Genomic DNA, 11,850 nt, shown 5'->3' on the forward strand with positions numbered 1-11,850 from the left:
AGAAGAAGAAGGAGAAGAAGAAGGAGAAGAAGAAGGAGAAGAAGAAGGAGAAGAAGAAGGAGAAGAAGAAGGAGAAGAAGAAGGAGAAGAAGAAGGAGAAGAAGAAGGAGAAGAAGAAGGAGAAGAAGAAGGAGAAGAAGAAGGAGAAGAAGAAGAAGAAGAAGAAGAAGAAGAAGAAGAAGAAGAAGAAGAAGAAGAAGAAGAAGAAGAAGAAGAAGAAGAAGAAGAAGAAGAAGAAGAAGAAGAAGAAGAAGAAGAAGAAGAAGAAGAAGAAGAAGAAGAAGAAGGAGAAGAAGCAGAAGAAGAAGAAGGAGAAGGAGAAGGAGAAGGAGAAGGAGAAGCAGAAGGAGAAGCAGAAGGAGAAGGAGAAGGAGAAGGAGAAGGAGAAGGAGAAGGAGAAGGAGAAGAAGAAGAAGAACTCGCCGCCACCCTCAGCTGATTCACCCGACCACAGGACTGCTCCATCTGATGTGGACCCGTCTTGGACTCTGGTCCATGAGCCTTCGGTCGCCGATCCTTCGCCCCACCAGACTCGGGTCACCGATCCTTCACCCCACCAGACTCGTGTCGCCGATCCTTCGCCCCACGTGAGTTCGGTCCCCGAGTCTTTGTCATAGAAGACTCTGGTCCCGGAGTCTTCGTCATAGAAGACTCTGGTCCCGGAGTCTTCGTCCCAGAAGACTCAGGTCCCGGAGTCTTCTTCCCACGAGACTCCGGAGGCTAGTGGTCGTACTGATGGTAGCGAGGACACCTTTTCTGATGATAGCTACAGCGAGACGAGTTGGTTGAGAAGGGCAAGAAGGTCTACAAGCGTGGCTGTACTAAGCTCCCGCCCGTGCCGACGACCCCCGACCAGAGGTGGTTGATTGCGCCTAATGGGTTAAAGTAAGTGCATTTACTCTTTTTTAACCTTTTGCCTTCACGTTCCTTCAAATTAATATCTAATGCGTTGGCCTTGTCATACTGAAGGGGCTGGGTACACCCCCGTGGTGTCCGCAGGCCCAACCAGGTCCTTGGTGTGCTTTGCCAGCAGCATTTCCCTAGGTGGGTCACGTTGCCTGGTGAGGGTCAGGTTCCACAGCTAGCACTAAGCTGGGAGCTGTACTCGGTTGCCCCGGCCGCCGAAGGAGATGGTCGCTGGTGTCTTGTGCGAGACGGTGGCCGACATTGTGTTCCGTCGGTTTTGGGTAATTTCTCCTTTTACAGAATTAAAAATCAACACTACCTAGTGATTGTACTAATCAGTCTTGTCTTATTTGATTGCATACCTTCTACAGGGTTTCAGAGGGAGAGCAGGAGGTCGCGTCTATGGTTGTCGAAACCGGGTGCAAGCGCCTACTTCAGAACTTACAGCACGAGGCTCGGGTGCAGGCCGTTCAAGACTACTACGCCTCAAAGGGTATTAGGAGGGCCAAGAAGAAGTGTCACGGAAAGTTTCTGAGTAAGGAGGAGTACATGCAGGTAATTACCTATTCTTAAGGCCTGGAAATTAGTTTTCTTGATTTGATTCGTAGGCGTAGCGCTGAAATTTCTCTTGACTAACTTAGGTGCCCCCGAGATGGTGTGTGGATAAGATGGACTGTTGGGAGGCGTTGGTGGATGCGTGGTGCTCTCCCCAATGGCTAGTCGAACACCATAGGGCCAAGGATAAGCGCAACCAAATGGAAGGTGTGCCACACCATCAAGGGATCTCCAACCTATTTGAGTACGGGGAGAACTGGGTATGTGGTTTGCTACATGATTCATGGAATTTCATTCTTCATGCTAGCATTTATCCCTTCCAAAATGACTTAATACGCTTAGTTAGTTAAAAAAAATGGCATAACTACCTTGGATAGTTCATTTATGACATAATTAGCTCTAAAATGACATAATAACCTTAGATATCTCTATAAAATAACTAAATATGCTTTAGTTAGTTAAAAATGTCATAACTACCTAGGATAGCTAAATAATGACCTAAACTAATCTTAGCTAGTTCATTTATGACATATTTAGCTCTAAAATGACACAATAACCTTAGATAGCTCTATAAAATGACTTAATATGCTTTAGTTAGTTAAAAAATGGCATAACTACCTTGGATAGCTCAATAACGACCTAAACTAATCTTAGCTAGTTCATTCATGACATAATTAGCTCTAAAATGACATAATAACCTTAGATAGCTCTATAGAATGCCTAAATATGCTTTAGTTAGCTAAAAATGGCATAACTACCTTGGATAGCTCAATAATGACATAATTATCATACTTTGGTCAAAAATGGCATAATAATCTTGGTTACCTACAAAATGACCTAAACTTAGCTTATTTTCCTCGAAAATGACATAATAACCTTACTTAGCTCCAAAATGAACTATTTACATACCAATGTCATTCTTCATGCTAGCTTGAGCCCTTAACTAATATTTTGTTCCTCTCTCTCAGGCGCACCACAACAAGAAGCCTGTGCCAAATCTGTTCGACCTCTATGGCATGGCCCATACTGCCCCGTACAAGAAGGCCAAGCCATTCACGGAGTCTGACCTAGATCATCCTGAGAGCTTCACCAACATCTCCTCCCACCACAAGCTCGTGAGGTACAGAGACGAGGGGAAGGGGAGGAAAGGGGAGGACTTTAACCCGAGCCAGGATCCTTTTGATACAGAGCTGGTGATGATATCTGGTGGCGGGAGGTCCCATGGCTCCATAGCCATTGGTGATGGACTGATACGTTGTCCTGGGACTCTCCCGCAGATCAAGAAGCGCCAGAGTAGCTCTGTTCCTGAGATAACGCCTCGTGCACGGCCCGCGGAGCTCGCGATGGTGGTTAGTTATACGGACTCTCTCACCTTTCCTCCATTAAATTGTGTGTGTGCGTCCGTCGATGATTACAATGCTAACAAGGAGTGGTGTGTTGCAGGCATTGGTTGAGAAAGAGAGATTGAACACCCAGGTGCTTTTGGAGGAGTCAAAAAGGGAGGCGGCGGAGAGGGAGAGGGAGATGGAGGAGAGGACGGCTAAGCTGTTGGAGGAGGAGAGGAACCGGAACGAGGCATCTAACCGGGCCCTATACGAGCTCATCGTGGTACGTTTCTCGTGCATATTAGCCCAATCATGCATGTAATGTTCGCATTACTAACTAATATGACTGACTCGTGAGAACCAAATGTGCAGACCATGTGCGAGAAAAATGGTCAGCCCCCTCCGCCGATGCCCCAGATTGCTCCGGCGACCACGGTGAGTTTGATTTGAATGGTTGTTAGTTACTAGTATTCACATTTCAGTTGCATCATGCTAACGAGACATTATTGGAAATGATCTTTGGTGCATCATGGCTCCTGACAAGCATCGACCAATCCTTCTGCGTCTGCCAATGGCGGAACCCCGACCGGTCCTTCACCTCCGTCTGCCACTGGCGCAGCCCCGACCATTCCTACACCTCCGTGATAACGGTATTTTTCTTCTTACTTAGCCTATTTAGTCCACAAATGACATAATAAGATGAAGAAAATCGAGGAAGAGGAAGAAAAGAAGGAATAGGAAGAAAAGAAGAAGAAGAAATTCTTCTTCTTCTTCTTCTTAATTCTTCTTCTTCTACTTCTTCTTCTTTTCCTCCTCTTACTTGTTTTTATTCGTAAATGGCATAATAACCTTGCTAACCTCATAAATGTCATATACTTAGCTTGTTGTCCTCTAAAATGACACAATAAGCTTAGTTAGGTCAAAAATGGCATAATTAGCTAGGTTAGCTCAAAATGACCAAGTTTAGCTAGGTTAGCTCCAATATGATCCATTTAACCTACGTTAGCTCCAAAATGACCTATTTACCTAGATTAGCTCTAAATTGACCTACACACTTAGCATTTTTACCTACCTTAGCCCAAAAATGGCATTTTTGCCTACATTAGTTAGAAAAGAAGAAGATAAATAATAGGAGAGGAGAGAAAGAAAGAGAAGATAAATTCTTCTTCTTCTTCTTTTCCTCCTCTTCCTTTTCTTCTAGCTAGTCTTCTTCTTCTAACTTTCATCTTTCCCAATTTGCAGATTTGCTTTAGATAAGGAAGCTTGCATTGATGGAGTGTACTATTCTTCTGGTGCTTCCTTGTTGTTTATGAAAACTTGTTTCGATATGTATGTCTATATGGATATGTTGTTGGGAACTTGTTTCTGGATATGTATGTATATATGGATATGTTGGACTTTGTTGAACTATGTTGTTGGATATGTTGGATTTGATGAAATATGTTGTTGGACATGCTGTTATATGTTGTTGGATATGTATGTATGTATATCTGTGTGTGAAATCCTGTCAAATTAAATGGATTCAAATAAAAACAGGGGATATATAGCCTCTCTGTCGTCTGTTAGCGGACGACAAAGAGCTTTGCCGACTGCTAGCGGACGGCAAAGAGGCCACGTGGCAGCTGCCTGTGCAAACTAGGAACACTGGGCTGCCTATTTGGCCACTTTGCCGTCTGCCAGCGGACGACAAAGACCTTCGAATCTTTGCCGTCTGCTGGCATACGGCAACGTTCGAAAATAGGACTAGCAAACATAGCCAGCTATGCCGTTCGCCAGCGGACGGCAAAGATTCGAAGGTCTTTGCCGTCCACTGGCAGACGGCAAAGAGGCCACGTGGCAGCTTCCCAGTGCTGGCTGAGCTGAGCTCTTTCCCGTCTGCCAGCGGACGGCAAAGCATGCCGTTAACCCCTAACGGCTCTCACCCCACCCCACTGCCGTCCATGACCTTTGCCGTCTGCTGGCCTCCGTCGGCGGACGGCACAATCCTTTGCCGTCCGGTTCTATGAAGCGGACGATAAAGAAGGCCTTTGCTGGCACTCGTTCAGACGGACAGTTTGCCGTCCGCTGGCTGACGGCAAAGGACTTTGCCGTCCGACATGCATGCCTTTGCCGTCCGCCATGAAGCTGATTCCAGTAGTGTCCCCGATATTTTCCTCGCCCTAGCTTCTACCATGGTTTTTTCCGTCATGGATGGCCCAAAGAATGTCATGCAGCTGCGTCTCTGGCCCGCCCAAGATGAAAAGCCCATTTTCTGTCATGATTTTTTGTCATAGAAGTAGGACCCCACCACATCTATGATGATACCGGGTTTTGTCACAATTATTGTCATAGAAGTGTCATAACTATGACAGAAAAAAAATCGTTCGGCCCAAAATGTCACGGATGTGTCTTTTTTTTTGTAATGTACATCAACACCATAGCCTCTCCGATGATGTGTGAGTAGTTTACCACAGACCTTTGGGTTCATAGTTATTAGCTAGATGGTTTCTTCTCTCTCTTTGGTTCTCAATACAAAGTTCTCCTCGATGTTCATGGAGATCTATTCAATGTAATACTTTTTGCGGTGTGTTTGCCGAGATCCGATGAATTGTGGGTTTATGATCAAGATTATCTATGAACAATATTTGATTCTTCTCTGAATTCTTATATGCATGATTTGATATCTTTGCAAGTCTCTTCGAATTATCGGTTTAGTTTGGCCTACTAGATTGATCTTTCTTGCAATGGGAGAAGTGCTTAGCTTTGGGTTCAATCTTGCGGTGCTTGATCCCAGTGACAGAAAGGGAACCGACATGTATTGTATTGTTGCCATCGAGGATAAAAAGATGGGGTTTATATCATATTGCTTGAGTTTATCCCTCTACATCATGTCATCTTGCCTAATGCGTTACTCTGTTCTTATGAACTCAATACTCTAGATGCATGCTGTATAGCGGTCGATGTGTGGAGTAATAGTAGTAGATCCAGAATCGTTTCGGTCTACTTGACACGGACGTGATGCCTATGTTCATGATCATGCCTAGATATTCTCATAACTATGCGCTTTTCTATCAATTGCTCAGCAGTAATTTGTTCACCCACAGTAATATATGCTATCTTGAGAGAAGCCACTAGTGAAACCTATGGCCCCCGGGTCTACTTTACATCATATAAGTTTCCAATCTATAATCCTAGTTTACCATTTATTTTGCAATCTTTACTTTTCAATCTTACAACAAAAATACCAAAAATATTTATCTTATTATCTTTATCAGATCTCACTTTTGCAAGTGGCCATGAAGGGATTGACAACCCCTTTATCGCGTTGGTTGGAAGGTTCTTGATTGTTTGTGCAGGTACTAGGCGATTTGCATGTAGTCTCCTACTGGATTGATACCTTGGTTCTCAAAAACTGAGGGAAATACTTACGCTACTTTGCTGCATCACCCTTTCCTCTTCAAGGGAAAACCAACGCATGCTCAAGAGGTAGCAGTCATGTTCATGAGTAATTGTGCTTTAGTAAGATATTGGTGTTAAGGTTTGTGATTCCCTATGCAAGCACGAAAGTCAATAGTTATGCAGTGAAGTTATATCCTACTTGTGGTGCATTATTCGCTGTTAATTATGCTTAATGCTCGGTTATGAGATTATTCGTTTCTTGGTTGGTCGCTTCTCAATCTTTTGCTACGCTTCATTTTGCACTAAGTATGATCACTACTTGTGCATCCAAAATCCTTTAAACCAGTTTTGCCACATGAGTCCACTATACCTACCTATATGCGGTATTCTTTTGCCATTCTAAGCAAATTTGTATGTGCCATCTCTAATTTTCAAAATAAATTTCTCTTTTGTGTGCTCGTACCGCTCGCGAGGCGGTGAGGGGTGGCCAATATTTTCCATGCTAAATGTGTTTATTCTCACGATGAGTGTTTATTCACTTGTCATTGCACGAGAGTAAGGCAAAGGTATTAGGGATGCCCAGTCCCGAAATGATAAATGCATTTTCTTTATGTTATCAAATAATAAATTCCTTGGAAAGTGGTTGTATGGAGGGCACCCGTGGATACGGTTAGCCATGGAATTGAAAGTATGGTGGAAAAATGAATAAACTTTATTTTCTGTTTGGGAGCCGCCTATGATATATCTAGCATGGAAAGTGTTGGGAGCTCTAAGTCGTTTTTGTTGGTGGGAAAAGTATGCCTCTGAAAATGTTTTTATCTCTCAATTTTCTCTTTGAGCTCTGGCACCTCTACAAATCCCTACTTCCCTTCACGAAGGGCCTTTCTTTTACCTAATGCAATTTTTATTTTTATTTTGAGTCTCCATCTTCCCTTATAAAGCACCAACTAGGAGGCACTATGATCGTACTTGAGCATTGGGTGTAGCTAATATGCGAATGTGTTTCATGAATGGATCAATTATTGAGCATGATGGGCTAGGGATAACTTACTTCAACGTTGATATTTTGAAAGACATGGTTGCTTGTTGGTATGCTTGAGTATTTAAGTCCTCATGTCAAAACTAGACTATTGCTTTGAACCATATAAAACTCCAAATGTTAGGCAGCATTCCACATCAAAAATTCTGTTTTTATCATTTACCTACTCGTGGACGAGCAGGAATTAAGCTTTGGGATGCTGATACGTCTCCAACGTATCTATAATTTTTGATTGTTCCATGATGTTATATTATCATTCTTGGATGTTTTATAATCATTTTATAGTCATTTTATATCATTTTTTGGTACTAACCTATTGACATAGTGCCAAGTGCCGGTTGCTGTTTTTTGCATGTTTTTTTACATTGCAGGAAATCAATATCAAACGGAGTCCAAACACCGTGAAAATTTTTGTGGATTTTTATGGACCAGAACATTTCCAATGGGCCAGAGCAGCACCTGGGGGGTGCCCCGAGGGAGGCACAACCCACCAGGGGGCACAACCCTAGGGCGCGCGCCGAGGTGGGTTGTGCCCACCTCGGTGGCCTCCCGCATCCTCTCTTTACCCTATAAATTCCCAAAAATTCCAAAACCCTTTGGGGTTAACCTAGATCAAAAGTTCTACCGCCGTAGGCCTCTGTAGCCACCGAAAACCAATCTAGACCCCGTTCCGGCACCCTGCCAGAGGGGGGAATCTTCTCCGGTGGCCATCTTCATCATCCCGGCGGCCACCACGATGAGAAGGGAGTAGTCCACCCTCGGGGCTGAGGGTTTGTACCAATAGCTATGTGTTTAATCTCTCTCTCTCTCTCTCTCTCTCGTGTTCTTGAGATGTCACGATCTTGATGTATCGCGGGCTTTGTTAATATAGTCGGATCATATGGTGTTTTCCCCTCTCTATCTTGTTGTGATGAATTGAGTTTTCCCTTTGAGATTTCGTTTTATCGGATTGAATACTTTTATGGATTTGAGAGCACTTGATATATGTCTTGCATATGAATAATTGTGGTGACAATGGGGTATCGTATTGATTCACTTGATATATGTTTTGGCATTCAACTCGCGGATTCCCGCGGTAACATTGGGGTAATCTATGCATAGGGGTTGATGCACGTTCTCGTCTTTTGTTTCTCTGGTAGAAATCTTGGGGCACTCTTTGAGGTTCTTTGTGTTGGATTGAGTATTACGAATCTGAAATTATTTGGTGTTATTTTAGTACGAACTCTTGGATAGATCGATCGGAAAGAATAGCTTCGAGGTGGTTTCGTACCCTACAAATAGTTTCTTCTTATGTTCTCCGCTAGATAGGAACTTTGGAGTGATTCTTCATCGCACTTTGAGGGGTGGTTATATGATCCAATTATATTAGCACTGTTGAGAGATTGCACTAGCGAAAGTACGGACCCTAGGCCTCATTTCCAAGCATTGCAATATCGTTTTTGTGCCCGTTTACTATTTGCTACCTTGCTGTTTTTATTTATTCAGATTATAAAAATATATTTCTACCATCCATATTACACTTTTATCACCATCTCTTCGCCGAACTAGTGCACCTATACAATTTGCCATTGTATTGGGTGTGTTGGGGACACAAGAGATTTCTTGTATTTGGTTGCAGGGTCGTTTGAGAGAGACTATCTTCATCCTACGCCTCCCACAGATTGATAAACCTTAGGTCATCCACTTGAGGGAAAATTGCAACTGTCCTACAAAACTCTGCGCTTGGAGGCCCAACACGTGTCTACAAGAATAAACTTGCGTAGTAGACATCAACTATGCCAATAGGTTAGTACCATAAAATTATATAAAATGACTATAAAATGATTGTAAAACATCAAAGAATGATAATATAACAGCATGGAACAATAAAAAATTATACATATGTTGGAGACGTATCAACGGCAGGGGAAGAGGATGGGGAAGGGGCTGGAGGAGAAGGAGGCTAGGGTTCACCCGTCACCCGCGAGAGGGCGAGCAAGCGAATAGGACCTCTTTGGCATCCCAACACATGCAACATAGAGAAACCACGTAGATCAACGTACTTAGCTACAAACGGACGTAGTTTCATGCAACCAAAACAGTCATCGTAGTTCATCGCCGGACATGACTAGATCCATACTAAATAGCTAAATATAAACGGAGACGGAGAGGGGCGAAGGAAATCACCATTTCCTCGATGGCCCCTCCCCCCTGCAGTCATCGGCGCGGCTGTAGCCCTTCGTGTAGGCGTCGGTGGCGGCAGGGGAGTCGTCCGAGTCGTTGGAAACGTCATTGGAGGAGATGATGTCGCCCATCCGACGAGCGCACACGCATGCTCCTTCGCCAATCGGCGGCCTTCGCTTGGGTCATCGCATTCTCCGCCACCTCGCGTCCGACTGCTAGATGGCGAGCCGAAGCACCCTCATGTTCTTGTGGCGGAACCATGGGCGTCGGTCTCCTTCGTGGTGAGCGAGCTGTGGAGGACCGCTATGGGGAGTTGGTCGTCCGGGTGACCGACGCGCGTGTGCACGCAGGACCGGCACGAGGACATCACCTCCACCATCGCTGGCCTCTCCCTCGCACACACTGCCTCTGCGACGTGTGACGCGTGCCTCAGAATCATGCGTCCGCAATTGCGGTGGCGCCGGCACGGGCACGAGGACCCGACGATGGTCGGGGAGGTGAGTAGGAGCAGGGATAGGAGGAATCAGAGAGGGGCACGAGGCGCTGCGGACCAAAAGGGGCATGGAGTGCCTGGAGTTGCGCAAGGAGGTGCGGACCGGAGGGGGTACGGAGTGTTGGGGAACGTAGTATTTCAAAAAAATTCCTACGATCACGCAAGATCTATCTAGGAGAGCATAGCAACGAGCGGGGAGAGTGTGTCCACGTACCCTCGTAGACCGAAAGCAGAAGCGTTTACTAACGCGGTTGATGTAGTCGAACGTCTTCGTGATCCAACCGATCCAAGCACCGAACGTACGGCACCTCCGCGTTCAGCACACGTTCAACTTGATGATGTCCCTCGAGCTCTTGATCCAGTTGAGGCCGAGGGAGAGTTCCTTCAGCACGATGGCGTGGCGACGGTGATGATGAAGTTACCGGCGCAGGGCTTCGCCTAAGCACTACGACGATATGACCGAGGTGTGTAACTGTGGAGGGGGGCACCGCACACGGCTAAGAGAGGGCTTGGTGTGCCTTTGGGGTGCCCCCCTCCCACGTATATAAAGGGGGGAGGAGAGGTGGCCGGCCCAAGGGGGGTGCGCCATGGGGGGGGAGTCCTACTTGGACTCCCGGTCCAGGTAGGATTCGCCCCCCCCATTCCTATTCCCACTAGGAGAAGGAGGGAAGGAGGAGGAGGAGAGAAAGAAAGGGGGGCCGCCACCCCCCAACCCTAGTCCAATTCGGTTTGGGCTTGGGGGGGGCGCCTCCACCTGGCCGCTGCCTCCTCTCTGCACTAGGGCCCATGAAGGCCCATTAACTCCCCCTCGGGGGGGGGGGGGGTTCCGGTAACTCCCGGTACTCCAAAAAATATCCGAACCTTTCTGAAACCATTCCGGTGTCCAAACACAACCTTCCAGTATGTCAATCTTTATGTCTCGACCATTTCGAGACTCCTCGTCATGTCCGTGATCTCATCCGGGACTCCGAACAAACTTCGGTACATCAAATCACATAACTCGTAATACAAATCGTCATCGAATGTTAAGCGTGCGGACCCTACGGGTTCGAGAACTATGTAGACATGACCGAGACACATCTCCGGTCAATAACCAATAGCGGAACCTGGATGCTCATATTGGCTCCTACATATTCTACGAAGATCTTTATCGGTCAAACCGTATAACAACATACGTTGTTCCCTTTGTCATCGGTATGTTACATGCCCGAGATTCGATCGTCGATATCATCATACCTAGTTCAATCTCATTACCGGCAAGTCTCTTTACTCGTTCCGTAATGTATCATCCCGCAACTAACTCGTTAGTCACATTGCTTGCAAGGCTCATAGTGATTTGCATTACCGAGAGGGCCCAGAGATACCTCTCCGATACACGGAGTGACAAACCCTAATCTCGATCTATGCCAACTCAACAAACACCATCGGAGACACCTATAGAGCATCTTTATAATCACCCAGTTACGTTGTGACGTTTGATAGCACACTAAGTGTTCCTCCGGTATTCGGGAGTTGCACAATCTCATAGTCAGAGGAACATGTATAAGTCATGATGAAAGCAATAGCAATAAAACTAAACGATCATTAATGCTAAGCTAAAGGATGGGTCTTGTCCATCACATCATTCTCTAATGATGTGATCCCGTTTATCAAATGACAACACATGTCTATGGCTAGGAAACTTAACCATCTTTGATTAACGAGCTAGTCAAGTAGAGGCATACTAGGGACACTCTGTTTGTCTATGTATTCACATATGTACTAAGTTTCCGGCTAATACAATTCTAGCATGAATAATAAACATTTATCATGATATAAGGAAATATAAATAACAACTTTATTATTGCCTCTAGGGCGTATTTCCTTCACGGAGTGACCCAAAGCTGCGCGATGATACGTCTCCAACGTATCTATAATTTTTGATTGTTCCATGCTATTATAGTATCAATCTTGTATGTTTTATATACATTTACAAGCAACTTTATATCATT

Source organism: Triticum aestivum, chromosome 3D, assembly GCF_018294505.1.
Source record: "Triticum aestivum cultivar Chinese Spring chromosome 3D, IWGSC CS RefSeq v2.1, whole genome shotgun sequence".
In the NCBI taxonomy this organism is placed as follows: domain Eukaryota; kingdom Viridiplantae; phylum Streptophyta; class Magnoliopsida; order Poales; family Poaceae; genus Triticum; species Triticum aestivum.